This window comes from Diospyros lotus, chromosome 8, assembly GCF_014633365.1.
Source record: "Diospyros lotus cultivar Yz01 chromosome 8, ASM1463336v1, whole genome shotgun sequence".
NCBI classification, from domain to species: domain Eukaryota; kingdom Viridiplantae; phylum Streptophyta; class Magnoliopsida; order Ericales; family Ebenaceae; genus Diospyros; species Diospyros lotus.
In genome coordinates, this window is record NC_068345.1 from 21,626,175 (window position 1) to 21,637,952 (window position 11,778).

General features: G+C 38.1%; 1 pseudogene; it reads right to left on the reverse strand.

Moving 5' to 3' along the window:
- Window positions 1–6,950: 6,950 nt before the first annotated feature.
- Window positions 6,951–7,050, reverse strand: LOC127809061 (small nucleolar RNA R71; annotated as a pseudogene).
- Window positions 7,051–11,778: the final 4,728 nt, after the last annotated feature.

An 11,778-nucleotide genomic window follows, 5' to 3' on the forward strand; every position in this document is an offset into this window, starting at 1 on the left:
GTCATATTGATATTTGTGCATGGGAATGGGATGTGGGATGTCGCCCCTAGAGTGTAGCCGTAATTCCCCAAGGGCGTTGAGGGAATAACATTAGGCTTATCCTGCAGAGGTTCGGGATTTGCATAGGATTCCTAGCTGGGCTTGCGAGCTAGGGAAGTTACACTAAGGGCAAATGTTGTTCATGTTATTGCATCATGCATTCATATATATATTTTTGGACCTTCACTAGAAGTTTTATCTTCTAATGGGTTATACCCTTGGAACATTTAACGTTCCAGTTTTAGACTTGCAGTCAGGGCAAGGAACAGGTTGAGATATGACGGCACGTGATGGCGTGGCCGATGGATTCAGCGAGCTGACTTGGATATAATTTAGCTGATGCTTTATTGATGATTAGCCTTGTTAGAATATTATGGATTCTTCAGTATTAAAGCTATTAAAGATATGATGTAATATATGGTACGAATTCTTTATGATATAATATAAGGTGAATTCAGGTATGTACCATATCAGGTTTCGATTATCGCTTCTGCATTGTTAATGATTTGCTGGGGGGTTTCCCTTTGACATACGGAATTTGATGTATGAGAAATGTTCAAGGAAATGGATTATATATGGATACGATGGGCCCCAGCATAGTGGCACGCCTTTCGATGGGACGGGGTGTTACACTTTCTGTCTTAAGTGGTTTGTGAGAGGGTCTTATATGACTGAGTACACTAAGAGATGCCCTATATGGGTCTCTCGATCATGAGAGAGACTTTCAAGGTGGTGGTGGATCACTTGGTTAGCTTTTGGGTCCCATGCTAAGGCTTGGGATAGCAAGAGGTGAATGAAGAATCCATGGCCGAGAAGGTAGGGAGTCCACTCGATCATGACCGAGTGGCCTCATAATCACTCTGGCAGTCACTCGATCATGACCAAATTTCCTCGTCTTCATGCTTTACTTTGCTTCCTTGGGCCCACATAGCCCATTTGGTGTTGATTTGTACTTTTTTGGCCCACTTAATTTTGGGTCTTCATATAATTTTTTAACCCAGATTTGTTACTTGGATTTTTACTAGTTCAGGCTAACTACGGGGCATAACAAATGTAAAATTCAAGTGAAGATAATTTTGATATACTTATTGAATATAATGATACTTGAGTTTTGGAAAATAGTTAAGTTTTTTAAGGAGTTCAAATTGACTATTTGATGTTTAGAAGGGAAAACATTAAGTACTTAAGGATCTTAATGTTAGTTCTATATAATGGCCGGTATATCCCAAGAGGGGGGGTGAATTGGGATTTGGGTAATTTTTTTGATAACTTAAAAACTTTGGCTTGCAGGATAATATGTTTCGAAACTTGAGGAAGTATGTTTCAAAACTAACCTTTCTATTAAGTATATTTCAAAATATAGATGAGTATGTTTCAAAATCAAACTTACTGGCAGGTATGTTTCGAAATAGTACTCACTAATTCGTAAATAATAAAACTCCTTTAGTTTTTCAAAAATGATTCTTTTAAGAACATGAACAAGAATAATAAGAAATAAAAATGAGAAATCAAGTATACACAAGATTTATAGTGGTTCGGCACTTACCTACTCCACTACCTTCAAGGTTACCACTTGAAGGATTTGCAAACCACAATCACTTTTACCAGCGATCAATGACAGCAAGGGTTTTACCACGGTTCACCCTAAAACCTTACACACTGAGTTTTTACAAGCTCAACTCAAACCTTACAACAAGATAAATAATACTTATCTTTTACAACCCAACAATTTTGAATATAATTTAAAACACCTTACCAAATAGTTATAGCAAACCTATTGGTATGGAGTGAGGAGAGCTTGAAGAAATGAGAGCTTTGGATTTGGCTTGCTTCTCTTGTTTGCACCACAATGCACACCAAGGAATGATTGAAAGGAACTTTTTTGAGAGTTCGTTAAAAGAGCTTTGTTCACTTGTGCTTGTGGAAAAAATCTCTTGTAGATGTGTAAAAATTGTGTATGCTTAAGAGAGAGAGCCTTCTTATCTTCAAAAAGATGATATATATATAATAATATATATAATAAATGGATATACTTTTGGCTAATTATAACCATTAGAGACAAGATAAGAAAGTAGGTTTTGAAATAGACTTATCAGGTTTCGAAACAACACATTTTTACACAGAGGTTTCGAAACACACATAACATGTTTCGAAACATACAGTCTTTACAGTTGGATATGCACCGAGAGACAAAAATGAGTGGAAGACTTCTCTTTAAAAATAAAATGATTTGTTTTATTCTCCACTTAAAACATATCTGAAATTTGAGCATCAAGGTATGGATATAATTTCAAAAATAGACAAACACATTTTCTCATATACCAAAAAATATGATACAACACTTAACATTGTAATAAATTCATCCAAATGTTTTGAAATTTAATGATGTTGGAAAACACTTGAAGGACTTTAAGGTTAAGTACTTGTTACTTGATAAGCAAATCATTCAAGTGTCTGAAGAATTTAAAATATGATAATCAATTGTTGAATGATTAATACTTGAGTATTTATTATTAAGAGATCAAGCTTTAAAATCAATAATTGAGTAATTAAGATTATAAAACATAAGGGTGTTAATTGAGTAATGTATTTAGTTAATTGATTAACATAATCATTACTCGAGTACAACTGTGTATTAGTTGAGAAATCTTATAAGGGAAATTCAATTTAACCTAACATTCAAATATTACTCTAGTACAATTTTGTGTTAGTAGAGTAATAATCTTAGGGAAATCCAATTTTAAAGTGACATTCAAATATTGCTCGAGTAATGAACATTAATTAGTCGAGTAAAATCCACTATAAAAAGAATAATCAACTAAGAGTTATTTTAGTCAAGTATTATGTGTGTCTACTGATAAGGGTCAATATTTCCTATATCCTAATGAATTATATCCCTATTTTGGCTTTATAATTATGCTTAAAATAAATAATTATTTGCAGGATGAAACAAGGAAGTTGTCTTCTACAATTAATTAGGGGCATAAATAGAAGACGTTGGATTACCCATTATTGTTGCTCAAAATCATGGGCCAACTATGGAGTCTAGAGGATGTTTCAAGTGCACTTGGCTCAACAATCAAATAGAATCTAACATAAGAAAGGCCCAAGCCCAAGCTCAAGCCCAACACAAGGAAGGCCCAAGCCCAAGCCCAAGCCCAACATAAAGAAGGCCCAAGCCCAAAAATATGAAAAGCCCAAGTCCCACAAATAGGATGACATCATCGCTTACATCATGGTTGAGATGACATCATCGCTTATATCATGGTTGAGATGACATCATCGCTTACATCATGGGTTAGGATGACATCATCGCTTACATCATGGGTTGGAATGACATCATTGCTTACATCATCAATTAGATATTTTGTATTATTAAATTATATAATTAAGTGGTTTCCATTACATCTTTTAGCCTATAAATAGAGCACTTAGGTGCACTTGTAAGGGAGGATTATTCTTGAATGAAATTTTAGTTGTTTTAATTGCTCTTGTTCTCTCTTATTTTCTCTTGCAAATCTTACTTCTTCTCTTTCTTATTTAAATTCTTATGTCATTTATTGTTACTTTATTATCCACCGCCTAAATGGTCGGTTAATTTCTGCCTTTAAATTCTTGCAATTTCAATTATTATCTTTCAATTATATACCGCCTATATGGTCGGTCAAAATAGTCTTTCAATTATTGTCTTTAAATTATATACCGCCTATATGGTCGGTTAAAAAAAATGTCTTTTAAATACTGTCTTTTAATTCCCGTCATTTAAATTCCTGCTAATTAACTTTTAAATGGAAATGAGTAGCTAAACCTAATCTTGGGTTAAGGCGAGGTGTAATACCCGAAGTTTTCCTAGGCATTGTTGTTTAAGAAATAAAACATTTCCTTGGAAATCGAAGGATACATGTGAAGTTCCGAGGTAATCGCCGAGGAACGAATGAAGGGTTTTTCGAAAAATTACGGAAACTATCGCAAGGGGACATCATCTAAGGTATTTTGGAGAAGTTTAAGGAGTTATAGGGGCTCAAGGGATATAAGTGCAAATAAGTATTTGGGTTAAAGAGTTATTTGTAAGAAGTTAAAATATCTTGTAACTAGTTAGTTAAAGGAACCAAGTAAGCTAACTTAGTTAGGAGACATAATCATGAGGAATCTTGAAAAAATCAAATTAACATGTGGTGGCACATGTTTAAAAGGACACATGTCACAAGGGGGAGAAATGGTTCAAATCTCAAGGGACACTTGGCACAATCCTACGAAAGTGATGATTACAACCTTATCTAAGTGACACATGGCAAGTGACACATGGCACTCTTGGATTGGCCATAAATGCCTATAAATACCAAGGCCATGGAAGGGAAATTCTCACCATTAATCAAGAGGAAAAGGGGAGGTGAGTTGAGAGGAGAAGCTTTGCCCAAAAATAGAGTGGTAAAACACTTCATCGGAAAAGTTGGACCGCCACCGTAAAAGGCATTAAACAGCGACAAAACAGCAAGGTAATTCTAATTTCTTTCCGTAGTTCGATAGATAATTGAATAAGGGTCGTGTGGTTTCAAACGGAAGTCAAATCGGAGTTCGGATGAGGGAGAATGGGCCAAAAAACCTCAAGACGGCAAAGCTGGAGGGGCGGCGCGTGCAGTTCACGCGCCACCTGACTGCCGCGAGTGGAGCGCGTGGGGCTCCTTCCCCAAGAGCGTGAGGGCGCGTGAGATGTCCTCTTGGGCCCAAATTTTGTAAAGTTGGTCCTTAAATGTTTCCCTAGGACCTCATATAAAAATAGTTTAGGTTTGAGTTTCGAAGTTATGTTATTTTTGCAGAAAAACTTTCCCGAACCCTATGAACAGTACTTTAGAGCTTCCGAATCAGCAAGGTGAGTGATTCTTGCATCTTTATATTACATACCGAACATTTTGTCTTCACACGGGTAAGAGTGATTACTTGCATAAGCATGACTTTCCTTTAAATCAAGCATTTTCTCTTTCTTTGTCATGCATCACTTGGTGTGTGTGGCTAGCTGAAGTCAGGATCTCATGTTAGACTGGTGAAAAGTCTTGGAGATGTGAGAACATGATTGATCAGCGGGGGTGATTACAACACCTCGGCGTCACTACCACACAGGCGGTTTCATATCATTCTACATATCTCATCACATGCATGTTATCTCTTCTTGTTGCACTCACTTAGATATAACTATCTAACTTGGGTGTCTCATACCCCTGGAACATTCAACGTTCCAGGTGGGTTAGTCGTGACAGGTGCCCCGGAATCAAGTCAGAGGAAAGGAAAGGAAGTGGTTCTTGGATAGTTAGCTCCTTTACGTTTTAATTGCAAAGCGTTGTACTATTACTTTAGTGTGAGTTTTACTTGTTGTAAAAGGGAGCCTAAATGATCCCTAGATTTTCAAGTTGTATTATGGCTTTTCAGATGGTTTTTGTGTTAAAAGCATATAGTGGAAGCCTTAAATATCTAGCTTATGGTTTTATAAAGCTTTCAGGTTCGATCCTTGCTTCTGTTGGCAAAGGCTTCCATAAACGCCCTTTGATTACCATACGGTTGCTAGCGTCATCATGCATCTTTGTATGTGTACCTTGGAAAAAGAAAAGTGGGGCGTTACACGAGGACAGTGGCCAATGTTCTTGAATCTCAAAGATAAGCCAAACCTCAATGAATGCAAGATTTATCTGAGTTAAACTCGAGTTGAGTGTGTAAATGATTTTGTGAGTTTGGATTGGGTCATCATCCTAACTTAGAACTCTCATGCCATGTATGAGAGTTGCTAGAATTGGAGATGAGATATACCCAAGCTCAAACGATCAAATCATAGTCTGTAGTATAATACAATTTACAGTGACATCTTAACCTAGAACCATCGTATCATGTATGAGGGTTGCTTAGCTGAGACTCATTCGTATCTTGAATTATAACTCTCAAATGATCCTCTGTTTATTTCAGATTAATGTTGCTGTTTAAATTACTATAAGAGATTTATTAGGCAATGGTTCTGAACTCGCCTCAACCCAAGACCTTTTTAATATTCCAAAAAAAAACCTTTTCACAATCAAGAAAACTTAGCTCTCTTTGGATAAATCAACCCGAATGACCCATTCTTTTGTTAAATAAACCTCCCAGTGAATCGACCCGGACTTGTCCGGAATTTATATTTGTGCTACAACTACACTCACACACTGGAGAGTTTAAACCTCCTCACCATTTCAACACTGAACATCCAAACTGATTAAGGCTATTTAAATTGTAGGGTGAGGAGTGCAGCCAAATTTTGGCGCCGTTGCCGGGGAGGTACAACAGAAGAAAAAAATTCACTCCACGGGTAACTTTGTTCTTAATAAAATTTTTTTTTTCTTAACTGTTTGCATATTATTCAAATTGTATGAGACTTAGATCTGGTAGAATCTTAAGCCATCAGTTAAACCATTCTATAGATTCTTTATCAGAGACTGAAATATCACTTTTACAATCCATAATGTCTCAACAAAATGAAAACCTATCTGCTCATGGGAGTGATCATGGAGAACATGATGTTGATGAGATTAAACCTCTCAGGGATTATTTGAACCCTCCAAGGCAAACCACTCCCTCTTGCATAATCCTACCAATAAACCATCATCGATTTGTCCTTAAACCAGGTACCATACAAATGCTCCCCACATTTCATGGTATGGATTCTGAAAATCCATACACACACATGAGGGATTTTGAAGAGGTATGTGGTACCTGTGTGGATCAAAATATTCATGAGGACACTGTTAGACTAAAACTCTTCCCGTTCTCACTCAAGGATAAAGCAAAAATGTGGTTAGGGACTCTAGAGCCCAGATCAATAGGAACTTGGAGGAAGATGCAAACAAAATTTCTAAAAAAATACTTCCCAGCTAATAGAACAGCATCACTCCAAAGGCAAATGATGAATTTCGTCTGTAAACCAAATGAAACATTTGCTCAAACTTGGGAACGTTTCAAGGACCTCTTGCATTCTTGCCCACACCATGCCTTTGAACAATGGCGGGTAGTTAGTTTCTTCTTTAATGCCTTAACTCCTAATTTGAAAATGCTGGTGTCCACCATGTGTAATGGTGACTTTTATGAAAAAACTCCTAAAGAGGCTGTTACATACTTTGACCATGTAGCTGAAAACTCTAGAAATTGGGAAGTTGGGCCATTAACCATGGGAGATTTGAGAGACCAATACAATCCACAACCAAAGGGAAAACTCCAATTAAATGAAACTGATGACATCAGTGCTAGATTAGCTCTATTGACAAAGAAAATGGAAGAATTGGAGATGAAAAAAATTAAGGCTATTAATGAGGTAGAGGTGCATTGTGTAGTGTGTGAAGCCAATAGCCATAGAACAGAGGAGTGTCCAACTCTCCCTGCTTTCAAAGAAGTGTTGTATGGCCAAACTTCAAACTCACAACCAAGGCAAACAGAGGGTAGGATATACCAAAACCAAAACCAGGGTGGAAATTATCAAGGGTACAACCCAAACTCAAACACCTACCATCCTAATTCTAGGAACCACCCAAATTTCTCTTGGAGAAATGACTCAGTACCTCAGCCACACCAACCATTTCCCTCACAACCACAGCCACAACCTCAGCCACAGCCCTACCAGCCTAACCAAGGACCATCTGGCTCATATCAGCCACCGCATAAGAGATCCCTAGAGGATACTCTACAACAATTTATGCAAGGGCAGATGGGGAACAATGCTCAGGTAGCAAAATTCCAAGAGCAAACAAATAGGGCAATTGAGGATATGAGGAGTCAGCTAACCAAGCTAACTCAAACTTTGACTGTGAGAGAACCTAGGAAATTCCCTTCTCAACCAAATCCCAACCCCGTGAGGCAAACAAATCAAGTGGAATCATCAAATAATGGGAACTATAATCATGAGCAGGTGCAAGCAGTCACTGTCCTTAGGAATGGAAAAATAATTGACAAACCAGATGACCCTAGGACAAACCAACCTAATGCACAAGAAGAAGAACAAAATGAAAATATAAAAAATGACAATGCTCCAGCTTTGGAGGAAAAACTTGAAAACAAAAAAAAGGAAGATAAAGAAAAAAATAAGGTGGAAGAATTCAAGAGCAACCCTGCACCACCATTCCCTCAAAGACTTACTCAAACAAAGAGGGAAAAACAAAATGCTGATATTTATGAAGTGTTCAAGCAGGTGAGGATTAACATTCCTCTACTTGATGCAATCAAACAGACACCATCTTATGCAAAATTCTTAAAAGACTTGTGTACTGTTAAAAGAAAGATCAACATCAAGGAGAAAGCATTCTTAACTGAACAGGTGAGTTCCATCCTGCAACTTAAAACACCTCCTAAGTACAAAGACCCTGGTAGCCCAACCATTTCTTGCATAATTGGAAGCCAGAGGGTGGACCAAGCACTCTTAGATCTAGGAGCAAGTGTCAATTTGCTTCCTTATAGTGTATATCAGCAACTGGGCTTAGGAGAGCTCAAGCCAACAAGAGTTACCCTACAGCTTGCTGATAGGTCAATCAAAGTCCCTAAGGGGATAGTTGAGGATGTATTAGTGCAGGTGGACAAATTTTACTTCCCTGTTGATTTTATAGTCTTGGACACACAACCCCATCAAGGTCCTCAACCCCCTGTTCCAGTCATTCTTGGTAGACCATTCCTAGCAACTTCAAATGCCATAATTAATTGTAGGAATGGAATACTTAAGTTATCATTTGGAAACATGACTGTAGAGATGAATATCTTTAGAGTTTCCAAACAACACATAGCTGAGAATAAGGTGGAGGAAGTAGATTTGGTTCAAACATTAGCTGAGGACTATTTTGCAAAAGAATTTTTGAACAAATCTATGGAAGAAGATCAAGAAGAGAGAGAGTTAAAAGAATTAGAGAACACTAGGGAGGAAGAAGCAATGCCTGTGGCTCAATGGATTCCCAAATCAGAACCATTGGGTTCTCTGAACAATGAGGAGTCACAATCTGATAATACCTCACCCACACCTGAAATGAAACCTTTGCCAAGTGAGTTAAAATATGCATTTCTAGGTGATGAGAACACACTCCCCGTAGTCATCTCTTCAAGTTTGACATCCCAACAGGAAATTCAACTGATAAACATTCTGAGAGCTCATAAAAAAGCCTTAGGTTGGACCATCTCAGACTTGCATGGAATTAGTCCTTTGACTTGCACTCATAGGATATTTCTAGAGGAGGATGCTAAACCTGTTAGGCAAATGCAGAGGAGACTCAATCCTAACATGAAAGAGGTGGTTAGGAAAGAAGTGCTAAAGTTGCTGGATGCGGGTATTATATACCCCATCTCTGATTCAAAGTGGGTCAACCCCACTCAAGTGGTCCCAAAAAGGTCTGGAGTCACAGTGGTGAGAAATGAAAAGAATGAGTTGATCCCTACTCGCATCCAAACTGGATGGAGAGTGTGCATTGATTACAGAAAACTCAATGCAATGACTAGAAAAGACCATTTTCCATTGCCATTCTTGGACCAAGTCCTTGAAAGAATAGCTGGACAAGCATTCTATTGTTTCCTTGATGGTTATTCAGGATATAACCAGATTGACATTGCCCTAGAGGACCAGGAAAAGACCACTTTCACATGTCCATTTGGGACATTTGCCTATAGACGTATGTCTTTTGGACTATGCAATGCCCCTGCCACCTTCCAAAGGTGTGTGATGAGTATTTTTAGTGAGATGACAAAACACATTGTGGAGGTTTTTATGGATGATTTCTCTGTTTATGGAGCTAGTTTTGAGGCATGTTTAGAGAATTTAGAGAGAGTTCTAGCTCGTTGTGAAGAAACCCACCTTGTGCTTAACTGGGAAAAATGTCATTTCATGGTCAAACAAGGTATAGTCCTAGGGCATATTGTCTCTGCTAAGGGAATGGAGGTAGACAAATCCAAAGTTGAAGCCATCCAAAAATTACCAGTCCTTAAGAGTGTTAAGGACATCAGGTCTTTCCTTGGGCATGCTGGGTTCTATAGAAGATTCATAGCATCTTTTAGCAGCATAGCCCGGCCTCTGTGTAATTTGCTCTCCCAGGATGTCCCATTTGAGTGGACATCATCTTGTCAAACCTCTTTTGAGAGGTTAAGAAATGCTCTCATCTCAGCCCCCATTATTCAACCACCAGATTGGTCATTGCCCTTTGAACTCATGTGTGATGCAAGTGATTATGCTGTAGGAGAAGTCCTAGGGCAAAGAAAAGATAAAAAACCTTATGTCATCTACTATGCCAGTAAAACCCTCAATGAAGCCCAAAAGAATTACACAACAACTGAGAAGGAACTATTGGCAGTAGTTTTTGCATTAGAGAAGTTCAGATCATATCTGGTGGGGTCATTGGTCATTGTTTTCACTGACCATGCTGCTTTGAAATACTTGCTCACCAAACAAGATGCCAAACCGCGTCTTATTAGGTGGATTTTGTTACTCCAAGAATTCAACATAGAAATCAAAGATAAAAAGGGAGTAGAAAATGTGGTGGCAGACCATTTGTCTAGACTTCCATGCCAAGACCTTAATCTAGACAAGGAACCAATCAAGGACACCTTTCCAGATGAACAACTCTTCCTTATCAATGATACCTCAACCTCTGTTACACCATGGTATGCAGATCTGGCCAACTATCTAGCCACCGGTCTAATTCCAAATCATTGGACCAAGCTAGATAAACAAAAATTCTTTAGGAAGGTTAGGACTTATTTCTAGGATGACCCTTACTTGTTTAAGTATTGTGCTGACCAAATTTTAAGAAGGTGCATCCCCGAGCATGAGCAACAGAGTGTTTTGAATTTTTGTCATACTCTTGCTTGTGGAGGTCATTTCTCCACAAGAAAAACATTGGCCAAGATCTTACAAAGTGGATTCTTTTGGCCTACCATGTTTAGAGATGTGCATCAGTTCTGTAGTTCATGTGATAGATGCCAAAGGCTAGGAAGCCTAACCAAGAGGAATATGATGCCCTTGCAACCCATTCAGGTGTTAGAAATTTTTGATTGTTGGGGAATAGACTTCATGGGACCATTTGTTAATTCAGGTGGACACGAGTACATCTTATTAGCTGTTGACTATGTGTCCAAGTCGGTAGAAGCAATCCCAACAAGAACAAACGATTATCGGGTTGTAATGAAGTTTTTGAAAGAAAATATTTTTAGTAGGTTTGGAATGCCTAGGGCCATCATAAGTGATGGAGGTTCTCATTTCTGCAACAAACCAGTGGCTGAATTAATGAGAAAATATGGAGTAGTCCACAAGGTTGCAACCCCATATCACCCTCAAACCAATGGCCAAGCTGAATTGGCCAATAGGGAGATAAAAAGGATTTTAGAGAAAACAGTCAATTCTAATCGCAAGGATTGGTCCTTGAGGTTGATTGATGCACTTTGGGCTTATAGAACTGCTTACAAGACCATTCTAGGCATGTCTCCCTACAGGTTGGTATATGGCAAACCATGTCATTTGCCAGTTGAAATAGAGCACAAAGCCTACTGGGCCATTAGGAAGATTAATGAGGAATCAACAGAAGTGAGCCTTAATAGGAAATTGCAACTTAATGAACTTGAAGAACTTAGGGATGAGGCATTTGAAAATGCCAAATTGTCTAAGTTGCATATGAAAAAGTTGCATGACCAACACATCAACAGAAAAATTTTTCATGTTGGTCAGCAGGTGCTTCTCTACAACTCAAGGCTTCATTTGTTCCC